The 12,823-nt window shown below is 32.6% G+C and overlaps 1 long non-coding RNA gene across 1 annotated transcript; it reads left to right on the forward strand.

Annotated features, from left to right (window-relative positions):
• Nucleotides 1–444: 444 nt before the first annotated feature.
• LOC143081637 (uncharacterized) lies at nt 445–3,328 on the forward strand. The gene is made up of 3 exons (XR_012980003.1): nt 445–525; nt 1,046–1,104; nt 3,241–3,328. It is a non-coding gene; the product is annotated as an uncharacterized LOC143081637 (long non-coding RNA).
• The last annotated feature ends 9,495 nt before the right edge of the window (nt 3,329–12,823 follow it).

Below are 12,823 nucleotides of genomic sequence, written 5' to 3' on the forward strand. Positions count from 1 at the left end.
CTCACTTGCTGATCTTTCAGTCGTTTGGGTAAGTAAAAAGACAATACGGGGACAAATCTTGTATGGTTCAGGAAGTTATCAATCTCAGCTGATGTAATTTTTTTGTCGAGAAAGGCCTAATATGTAGAAAAAAATCTTAAATATATTCGTGTTTGCCTGTGAGTTTTCAGTAGACATATATTAACATGATTCATTTCCTCACATGTTTTGTATTGGAGTTTGAAAATGACTTTTGTAACTTTTGCAGAGATGAGAAGAAATTTAATTTTTATTACACCAGGTGAGCATCTTTGTAAGAAACATGTGATAAGTGGCGATGGGTCATTGACAAATTTGTTTCCTACGGTCAGACTACACGGTAGACATAATAGGTTTAAAGTTGAATTTCAATCAAGGAAACATTTGTTAAAATATAACCACAGCTTGAAAATAAATTATATTTCATTGGACAATAAAATCATGCAAGTAGTATAAAAAGTCAACAGACAGCAGTAAATCACTATACACAGCAAGGAGGTGAAAAAGGTAAATATTACTTCATACTTTTCTTCTGAACAGTTAAAAAAAAATATTAAAATTATTTATAAACTTTTCCGCTGAACATTAAGCAAGCAAACATTTCGTACTTAGTTTGGCCTTTTAACCTTTTTTTATTCGAGCGTTACTGATGAGTCTTTTTTAGACGAAACTCGCGTCTGGCGTACAAAATTTCAATCCTGGTATCTATGATGAGTTTATTTCTACTAAATTCATTGAACCAGGCTAATTTCTGTTAGGCTTTAGGACTGAAAAAATATTGCAAGTGCGTCGACAAAAAGATTGTGTATGACACATAACCTATCTGCCTTAATTAGTTGAACTCTATGCTCTGTTTCCTATGCCTAAATTTGGAATATGTTGAACCTTGCGCTTTTTTTCTTGGGCCTAAATTTGGTTGAAATGAGTAACACTTGTCAACATTCCGTGAAATCTTTATTTCTGTCCCTCAATTACTATTAACATATTTCGGTTAAAAATAATGGATTGTTCTTTATATTTATTTCAGCAATTGCATGATGATGAGACCTTATCTAACTGTAGTTTTGGTACTGTGAAGCGCAGTTGGTGAGCTATTTTAATTGTTATATTTATATATATATATCACTTAAATGTTTGAAATAATTGATTGATGTTTTATGCCACTTTCAGCACAATTCTGATATTTCGTGGCTGTCAGTTTTTATAGTTGGAGTGACTGGAGAAAACCACCGAACTTCGGTAGGAAAATCGTCAATCTTAATCAATTAAAATTGGAGTCTTGCACATGTGAGGGATTCCAACCTCACAACCTCAGTGTTGACAGGCTAGTGATCTAGTGATACAGTAATTCGACTACTTAGACCATTCGGCCACAGAGGCCCCTAAGATAATTGAAGAAAACATCTAAATAAATCAAATATAATTCAAACCGTTGTTTTATAGAGCTAGCATCAATTGACGTTGATTTTAATTTTGATTAGAAATGAAGGAACAGTATGTGAATGTTTATTTGTTATCGTGCCAACAAAATTTGCTATCAAGTTGTATTTGTTAATTTTGAATCAAACTCCATTATTATATAAAAACAATAACAAGTTTGCTCCATGTCAAAATACGTGCAGATTGGTAAAGGAAAACCAATGTACATATACTTCTGTAAAAGATATTCCACTTTTTAAATGGTTTCGGCCGACGTGTAAAAAAATGCGAGTATTTTGATTAACTCTTCGGATCGATTTCGATGATAAAGGGTAATCACTTTAGATCAATGATGTGTATCAATGAAAACAAAAACCGATAGTAATTGTGATAAGCCTAATGTTTCACAATTTTGTGATATGAGGTTCTCACAAGTGGTCAACTTTTTATCACATTTATCAATGTGTTTACTAGTTGTTATCGTAATTTGTTCATTAATTTATTTTTTACAATTAATATATATATATATATATATATATATATATATATATATATAGAAAGAAGATGTGGTATGATTGCCAATGAGACAACTCTCCACAAGAGACCAAATGACACAGAAATTAACAACTATAGGTCACTGTACGGCCATCAACAATGAACAAAGCCCATACCACATAGTCAGCTATAAAAGGCCCCGAAATGACAAATGTAAAACAATTCAAACGAGAAAACTAACTGCCCAATTTATGTACAAAAAATAAACGAAAAACAAATATGTAACATATCAACAAACGACAAAAACTGAATTACAGGCTCCTGACTTGGGACAGACACATACATACAGAATGTGGCGGGGTTTAACATGTTAGCGGGATCCCAACCCTTCCCTAACCTGGGACAGTGGTGTAACAGTACAAAATAAGAACGAACTATCAAAAATCAGTTGAAAAAGGCTGAACTCATCAAATGGATATAAACAGAAATACTACACAAAGTGGACGTGACCGGGTATTTGTATATCACAACAACAAAAAGACACTAATTACAGATCTGAGAGTACTCGCAGTTCCTGATAGCTAGTTCAAAGCCACTAACAACTAATTAAAAAAATCATGCTTTTAAGACTAAATTATCAATCCTTACACATCCAACATCCAATGGGTTTAGTGTAAAGACGTCATTTAAACATTTGTAAATGTCTGTTTTATACCTTGTACATTTGTATCTCCATTAGTTTTCTTATTGTGTATGTGTTTGTGTGCGTTTGTGTTTATGATTGATTGGTGACTGCTTAACATTGCGTCAGCACAAACAGGCTGTATCATGACGAGAGCTGGTTATGTAATTATATCTAACAGATGTTAACTCTCCTTTTAATATTTATTAATTTGAATTAAAAGAGGAGCCCTTTAACTGTGAATTCTGTTATCAATTACTCTTTCCACCAAATAATCTTTTATGTCTTGAACTTTCAGACTTCACATAAAAAACTTGACCATACAACATAATGTCCTTTAAGCAAAAGACAAATATTTCAGCAATTCGTCAAGCACTTTATATCCTCTAGTCTGTAAAAATTAGGAATAACTTTAATTACATACCATCAAATATACCATCAAATCTGAATTCTAAAAAAATGACAAAAGTTCTAGGACAGAACTAACGATAACCTTTCCCGTTCACATTTTTAATGTTCTACAGAAAGAGTGCAGCTTGTCGTTTTCTGCAGTTGAATAGTCTTTAAAGAAAGTGCATTCGTCGTCGTGTTTTTTCAATGTATAGATTGCTTTTTTTTTATTTCAGCCGTGTGCTCAAAGCAGGCTGAAATCATTAAAATATGCGAGGGTCGTACTAGTAACATTACTTGTTCAGGTGGCACCAAAATACATATCATGAAAGCAATTTATGGTCGAACAGAGAAAGACGTATGTCCTTCCAAGGCTATCAAAACAACTAGTTGCTTGTCTGGATATTCGACCTGTATAGTCAAGGCAAAGTGTAATGGAAAGTCTTCATGTTTGTTAAAAGCATCGAATAATGTATTTGGAGATCCTTGTGAAGGAACTTACAAATACCTAGAAGTTGAACATATTTGCCGTTAACTCTTAATCTTATAATTTGCAAATGAATGTCTTCAGATGTAACGGAGAACACACTTCAAAAGATGTGTAAATATAAGATGTGTCATTAAAATTAAAGATAAATATGTTTTTCTGAATTTTTTATACTTCATTATCTACTTAATAAACATACAGTGAACTATGGTTAAGATAAATGATAAACCATGAAGAGAATATTAGGTTATACGCTGGTAAGTCACTAGATAACTCATAAAATCGACAAAAAGGTTCATGGCAACTTCCATTTGAAATAATGTTATTGCGGTTTTACCAAGAGTATTTTATTTAGATAAAAACACAATACCTTGTAGAATGTTTCGTCCTAATCATACGAACACTTTCCGAAAATTATCTCACATTGATGTTACTTTTCGTGAACCAACATTACCCCTATTCTATCAGTTTCGATGATTGTTTACACCATTTGACTACCCCTACATCACAATCTTGCAGATTCGTTAGACAAACGACAGAAATATTGATGATGTTGGTCAAGTATCCATTTCCATGAGTGGAAGATCAACTGATATTTTAAGTGCATAAAAAAGATAGGACAGTGGATTATCTAGTATGCACACTGTGATTGAAAATAAGTTACTGTACGAGTTCAAAAGAAACGACTCTATGGTAACGAAATCAGTTTATGGGCAAATATCGTAAGACAAATGTATTTTGGACGTCGATTTTATTAAACCTTGTGTTAATATTCAGTTGTCAATAATCAGGCAAAACTATTTGTTTCCATTTTTTCTAAAGTCGGTGACTGTACATGTATCAGCAGATTTTCAGACGGTAAAATTAAATACTTTTGGATATTTAAAATAGTTATGCACTCAGTAGTAAATACAAGTTATTTTCTATGTTAAAAATAACTATCTATGACAGTCGTCCTGTATGATCAATCAAATCCAAACAGAAAAGTATGTTTTAGGAATACAATAAAGTGAATATGATACGGATTTTGTTCAATATCACACATCGTCTTAACAGTCAACACTTATAATTCCTAGGGCAGGACTCTCCGAACAATATTGGTGTCTTGAGATGTGATATTGAAGGAGTTATATTATTATCATTTGATGGTACATATGTAGTTTTATTAACTTTTGAATTACTGAAATGAAGGCTGAAGTGTTTTCGGTTAACGTATCCTACAACTAGATTCAATACCAAACAATTCAATACCACAAAATCATTTGAAAACATTATACGGAGAATGATTTTCCTTTTTAATTTTCATCTTCAAAGGGAGAAAGTTTAATACGCTTGTCCAAACCCCCCCCCCCCCCCCCCCCCTTGATGTTTTTAGTGATTTTCATTTAACATGAATATCGTCAAGTCTTTTATTATATCTTGAAGTGAAGAACGTTGTCTGATTGTTTACCAACGTAAATGAATAAAATTGTGAATAAGTCTTGACTTAGGTGTAAAAAATGGGTCACCTTGGCTACCTGACAATCAAAAAGATCAATTTATATTGATTGAGCTATATTTCCTTAATGTCCATTTGCATATATATCATGCATGTTCAGGACAAGGTCAAATTAACAATCAAAACAATATGTAGGTTCCGCCGGTTGGGGTCGCCCAGGAGGAAAAGAGAAAAATTTAACTTGAAAATGAAAATTGCCATTATTCGCAATTACCTAGCCCTCCATTGTAAAATACAGAAAACAACCATTTAGAAAGAAACATATATTTTGTCAATGTATTGCGATAATTTTAACACTGATCAAAATAACTAATTGTTACTATACCAGATAGCGAATATGACCAGCCAATCAAAATTAAAATATGCTCCATATTTCTTTTTTTTTCGCGTTATTGATCAACCCTTGTTTTGATTTACGTCCAGTGGCAAATATTTCATTTAAGTTAAGGACGAGAACAAATTAACAATTACTAGTAATTAGCTTCCCCATTCTCAGCGGACGTGGCTTCGATTAATGTTCTGATTACTTAATCTTCTAAATTATCTTTCCTTTAACATTAACAAATATTAAAAAAAGTCATTTAACTTGTGTCATGTCAACAACTCGTATAAGTCGTCAATTGAAAATTTTAGCAATATAACTTATATTTGTAGATCTTAGAAAAAATATTTTTGCATTGAAACAATGTTGAAAATTTTGCCAGAAATTAACTTTTATTGTTTGAATCTGTGTTTACATTGAACAGATTGAAATTATATTATTGATATTGAATAAATACAACACCACATGCAGTTTTGTGAGTTTGTTGTCACTTCGAACATAATTTTTTCTTCAAGTAAATAAATCAATGAGTTATTGATGGATTTCTCTTAGAAGAAGTTTAAAGGTCCCAGTAAATACACTACACAGAGAACAAGAGCTATTGTATTTATTCAATAAGACAATTGAAATGACAAAAGTTTAAATACCTTGACCAAGAAGGGATGACTCTGTGGAAGAGTTTCATTTGGTCCGCAATAACAGATTTAACTTTTCATGTGCCCTAACATAAAAATTGTTGCTTTCTGTATAGTATTTAATGTTTTTGACTCCTTTATTTATTATGAAGACCAACTTCTTATCGTTTATTTGGTTTAATGTCAAGTCCTCTTGTGCTGCTGTCTCGTTTACATCCATACATTGCACCTTGAAACTTCCTTATTCGTTTTGTGATGAGTTATAAATTTTGTAATGAATGTTTGCAGTAAACAATATGACATTTATTAATAATTTGAAATGATTTTCTCTCAAACGTTTGAATGTTTGGTTTAAGGCTATTATGTTAAAAAAAATCTTATCCACTGAGGAGGACCCTGTTTTCATTCTTATGAGATGCGGTTAAAGCAGAGCTTACAGATTTCATGCAAAAATAAAAATATTTCAATTTTCTCATCAGGGCTGGGAGGTTAAGCAACTTCACCCCAGAATCTGTCATTTCAGAGCCAAAAATGAATCAGATCTTTTGCTATATTCTTTCATTTTGTTAGAGTTTCAACCAAACATTATTAAAAAATAATGTCGGCCCTCCCGACAAATTTGCAACAGTGGGATGAGAATCCAGGATTTTTTTCAATGGCATTAATAATTCAGCTAAAGTTTAGTAACATTTTGTCCTTTTTTCCTGCATGAAATATTTGTTATATTTTCACCTTTTCCTCTGCATACAAGAATGTTGAAAGTATATAATTTAATCTTACAATTCAGAAATCTGTATGTGTCCTTTTAAATTTCAGCTCACACAATGAAATACCTGTTTAGCAACTAAGCATGATAGAAAAAATGAACATGAGAAAAAAATCTTAAAATGGCTATGTTCTGCATTATGACTACATTTTAGTTGCAGACTTTAAAGACAGGTATATAAGGAATCATAGATTTATTCTTACGAGGAAGCTCCGAGCATGCTCCGAGCTTTTTAAGTAGGCTCTTCTCAGCAGTTTATATGACAATTATTATCATGTTCCATTAAGATGTCAATCAAATCTATAGCACTTCTATAACTACAGGCTCTCAACAGCCTGTGTCGCTCACTGATTCTGTTTAGGGTTTTGAAATAATATTAAAAAATGTAAAAAAATGTAACAGATAGTTATAATGATGTTATAGGCCAGATTTGGTTTAATATTGTTATGTTTGGTTTCATTTCATTCAGTAGTTCTCTTAAAGAAGACATTTGTATGTATTTCCTATAGGGTACCATGTTAAACTAAGCCCCCTTTGGTGGCTATCTTGGATAATGGATCGGGTACAAAGTAACAACACTTGGTCAGCACCTCATAAGGAACATTCATAACATGTTTGATTTCATTCCATTTAAGAAGACATTTGTATGTATTTCCCATAGGGTACTGTGTTTAACAGAGTCCCCCCGCTAGCGGCCATCTTTGATGATGGATCGGCTACAAAGTAACAACACTTGGTCAGCATCTCATAAGGAACATTCATGCTATGTTTAGTTTAATTCTATTACGCGGTTCTCTAAAAGAAGACATTTGTATGTATTTCCTATAGGGTCCTATGTTAAACTGAGTCCCCCTGGCGGCCATCTTGGATAATGGATCGGCTACAAAGTAACAACACTTGGTCAGCATCTCATAAGGAGCATTCTTGCTATGTTTGGTGTCAATCCATTCAGTGGTTCTCTAAAAGAAGACATTTGTATGTATTTCCCATAGGTTCCCATGTTAAACTAAGTCCCCCCTGGCGGCCATCTTGGATGATGGATCGACTACAAAGTAACAACAATTGGTCAGCATCTCATCAGGAGCATTCATGCTATGTTTGGTTTCAATCCATTCAGTTGTTCTCTTAAAGAAGACATTTGTATGTATTTCCCATAGGGTCCCATGTTAAACTAAGTCCCCCGCTGGCGGCCATCTTGGTTGATGGATCGGCTACAAAATAACAACACTTGGTCAGCATCTCATAAGGAACATTTATGCTATGTTTGGTTTCGTTCCATTCAGTGGGTCTTAAGAAGAAGTTCAAAATGTAAACAATTTACGACGACGACGACGGACGACGACGGACGACGGACGCCAAGTGATGAGAAAAGCTCACTTGGCCCTTCGGGCCAGGTGAGCTAAAAAGGAAAGTAAAGCATTATAGATGAAGCTCAAATAACACCTGTATAAACAATCTGGTCATTCAAATACATCTTGCATGAAATTTTACAAAACTATAAAATAGATAAGGCCACACCAATTTAATTTCTTGTTCTACTGATTTTTGGACTCCAAAACTTGGGGCGAGCGAGCGATTTGAAAATTTGAATAAAAAAATATTTAATTTGAAAAATTTTGAGGCGAAGCTTGAAAGGTAAAGGCGAGCGATTATAATTTTTTTTGTAAACATAAAATAGTAGGTTTTGACAATATTAAAACTTGATTTATCACTTGAACTTTGACATTTCTTTAATTTCTGAAGTATTTTTTTCCCTGTTCACCAAGAAATAATTAAATCTGGTCTATGTATGTGTAACTGACTATGAGACAATTCTCAATCAAAGTCATAATTAGTTTTGGGGCAACCCCTTAATGTTATAAATATCCCTTTTACATGTTTTATGAGGGATCAATATAAAATATAATATATTTGTTTGAACAAAAGGGCTCATATTTTCTCAAAGAACTATATATCTATCTGGTATTAAATGGTCAAAACATGTCTAAGAATTTTTGTAATATTCCTGGACTTTAACCATGTTAACACATTTACTTTAGCAGTTTAATATTATTCAAAATAAGTGGACCCCTCTTTTAGAAAAAGTTGTTTAACATATGATGTAACTTTCCTCTTTTTGAGTACAAAATTCTAAGTTTTCAAAGGTTTTGTATAGAAGAACTATACAAATCCTTGGTATTTCTATTTTCTTTTCTACATCAGTAAAATGACCCCTTGTCTGAGGGAGGGTTGTTCTCAACCTGATAATAACAAACACAGGTCAGAGTACGGCCTTTTACACAGGGCTTTGATACAGACCAAACAGCATGCTAAAAAGGACTCCAAAATTATTAGCTTACACAATTCGAACAGGAAAACCAACGTTCTAATTTATATATCCGAACCGGAAAATACCAATGAACCACATCAACAATTGATAACTGTTGAACGACAGGCCCCTGAATCAATCAGGACAGGTGCATAAACATGCAGCGGCTATGGATAGTTTGTTTCGCCAGCATACAATATAATTGCAGTTGAAGACAAATCATGCAAATCCTTCAGAAGGTATTCCCACTGTTATAAATTTACATCGGAGCACTCTCACTTTTGATAAACAGGTTTCATGCTAAAACAAATATTCTCACAGATATTTACACAGTGTGGTTGGGTGCTTTTATGTTTAAAATCGTTATATACAGGTTAGACTGTGATTTTAAAAACAAATGTTGATATCTTTTTATAATATTTACAAAAATAACGATGCGGGAAATGGACATGATTACATTTCCGGATACGGGAAGCGGGAATATTAGAAAAAATAAAAATATTCTGTTTTGAAAAATAAAAGGTGCGGGCGGGTCCGTCGAACAAGGAATCAAATGGTGTGGCCTAAGAAATACTTCAATAGTACTGTGTAATAGTAGGAAAGAAATATCAAGACTCCACAAAAAGAAAATGTCTTTAAAACATTTTACTATAGCTATTATTATTCTTTTTTAATACAAACAAAAATACTCAAATTTTATATTTAGATAATACAAGAATGCACACGCTGAAATGTCTCGCCTACTATACTGACCATTGATTTTATGTTGATAGTCCTAAATATAAAAGTTTTACTACAAGTATCACAGTAACATTAATGATCCAAGAAATTGAGGTCAAGGTCAGATTAACCAAGCCGGAAATACATGTATTCCTTTAATACAGTCATTCCATACACCGAATATAGATGACCTATTGCTTATAGTATAAGAAAACCTTGCTATAACATTACAGATGAACATTCTAAATGCTTTAAAATCTTGATATGCTCACCTGTAATTTCAAAAAGAGTAAAACGTTTGAGAAGGGTTTACCACAGATATCATTGAAATTAGAAAAAGTACATGTATATATAGTTTATATAATGTATCTATTTTTAACAAGTGATTAAGTATGAAATGTTAAACATTATTCTAATACTGACAACATAATAACAATTATTATGGAGATGTGTGGGATTGTATGTACAGAATATTTTTCCCAAAGCAAAAAAAATAAATAAACCAAACATAGCAATATTGTTCAATCCCCCACTTCCCCACTTTGAAGTATGTAGAAATTTTTGTAGCGCAAGAAAGTTTCCTATCAAAATTATTGATCATATCGAAAACAAATATGGCCATTATTATAGAGTTTTCATTTTTTTTTGCGATCCACCTATGTTTCATCCCTTAACATAGATGGGTACTTTATTTTCATTTGTCAATCAAAAGTCAATGACAGTACTAGTGTCATGACATGCATTCGAGAGTGTCTGACTGGTCAACATTTGTTCAAAAATATACAAATATATTTTAATTCATATTAAAATTATTCTACCGGTTATGGACATTTTTATTGAAATTTTACATTGCACATGTGCCTCAGGTTTCCAATAAAAAATGGACACTAGGTTGTTCAAATGTCATTACTAATAAGCATTTCTGGAAACCATTGGCGAATTAAAACCTTGGTCGAGTCAACCATGAAAACTCACGAGAGGAAGGGTAACACTCGTTTTTTTTTATACATTTCAAAAAAAAGTCACCCAACATCTGCTTTTGCAAACATATTTTTAAAATAAAGACCATAAATCATGGAATTGATGACCTGAAAAATCATGTTGTCTGATTGAAATGAATCGGCGTTTTTGCATTTGCGCCGATCTGCATTTCATTTGCGCCGATTTTTGTTTTCCTTTGTGCTGATTTTTTTTACACGCAAATTACAGGTGAATGTTATTTTTCATTTATCATCATAGACCTTTTCCGTTGTACAAATGTTATGAATTGTCAATCAATTGGGATAGCCATTTAACAATGTCACTTAAAATGTCTTTATACTCTGGGTTCTGCCCAACAGACTGGACTTTCCTCCAGCAGTTCTGAGCCAGATTAAAACGTCAACAATATGATCTACATTGTGGAAAAGCATCCCTAATTGCGTCATGCATTGTTTTTTCATAACACTGTTTGTTTTTCGCTTGTAAGAGGTTTGTAGTTTCCATTTTTACATCCGTATAAAGTAAATAACTGATAAAAGTATTTAGAACAGCACTTAAAAGTACCATCTATAAATATTGCAGACATATCATTGCAAAGACATTCAAGATTGAGGTGTGTAGAAAAAATAAGTAAACCTTTCTCGCGATCATTTGCACTGACATTCGGATATGTATGGCCAGTATTTACTCACCTATGTTAAACTGTAAATGCAATCAGGAGCAAATATAAAATCAACACAAATGAAAAAAATGAAATCGGTGCAAATGAAAAAATAAAATCGGCGCAAATGAAAGAATGAAAATTTAAAAAATCGGCTCAAATGTCATACACCCAAATGAATATTACAAAAAATGTTGCATTAGAAATTGTTTTACCATAAAAAAGAATCTAAATATTACTGTAACCATGGAACATCCCACTGGAATATTTTACTGACAGGATCATTGAACCTGTTTAGATATCAACCAAATACTGTGGATTCATTTTTATTCATTGGATACCAATTTTCGTGGTTTTCGTGGTTTCAGGGGAACCACGAATTTAAATGTTCAACGAATAACAAATGGTCTATCAGGTTGTACACAGACTTTGGCAAAACCACGAAATTACATATCCATGAAAAGGCAAGTTTTCCTCAATCCACGAAAATAAATGTGTCGATAGTACATAATTATCCACCTGTTTATTGAACCACAGGTTTACTTTGAACCGCTGGATCACTTTGATCAACCGATTACCATGGTTTTCTTATTTTATAAATAGGATGCAAACATTAACCCGCCATTCTGCCTCTGATGAAGGTCCCTTTTGGACCGAAACCGGCAAGGCAATGAAACATCACTAGGCACTGTTAATTATGTGTACTGACATATACTATATGTTTAAGCATAAAAAAGAATCTATTCTGTTTGGCCTTACCTGGCTGTAATTATAAGCATTAGATAGTCAAATTTAAATTCTGCATTACTCTGCACAGAACTGACCACCTGAAAGAATACATTTAATCTTATTCAGTTTATGACATGCCAAGTACCTGTAAAAAAAGGTTACAATTTTTGCAACTTATGATCCACACAATATATATCAATTAAATCATAACAGTACTGTAGATGAAGAGTTACTGTCGTCAATTAGCGATTTGATTGTCCTAAATTTGGCTATACTAGCAACACATAGAGGAACTGATACAACAGCTATTTGAGGCAGTCAAATACCAATTGATGGGTAGCTACTCTTGTTATTCCTATTCTAATGCTCAACAAAGAGAAATTGAACATTAAATAGATACATGAAGATGTGGTATAAGTGCCAATGCGACAAATCTCCATTCAGGTCACAATTTGTGAAATTAGAGCTTGTCATTATAGAAATTAATAAATTTAAGATAAAATAAAAATCTGTGAAACTTCAGGAATGATTTTGTAGCACATACATCATAGTCCAGTCATTCTATGGTTATACCTCGAACTAATTGCAACAGAAATGTTTTTTGCGGAATTTGTGAGAAATATAACTTATAAGAAACATATAAAAAAATCGAGGAAAAATTGAAATAGGGGAAAATCGTCAATTTTGGCCCCCAAAAAATCTAGATTTTACT

Source organism: Mytilus galloprovincialis, chromosome 1, assembly GCF_965363235.1.
Source record: "Mytilus galloprovincialis chromosome 1, xbMytGall1.hap1.1, whole genome shotgun sequence".
Classification (NCBI taxonomy): Eukaryota; Metazoa; Mollusca; class Bivalvia; order Mytilida; family Mytilidae; genus Mytilus; species Mytilus galloprovincialis.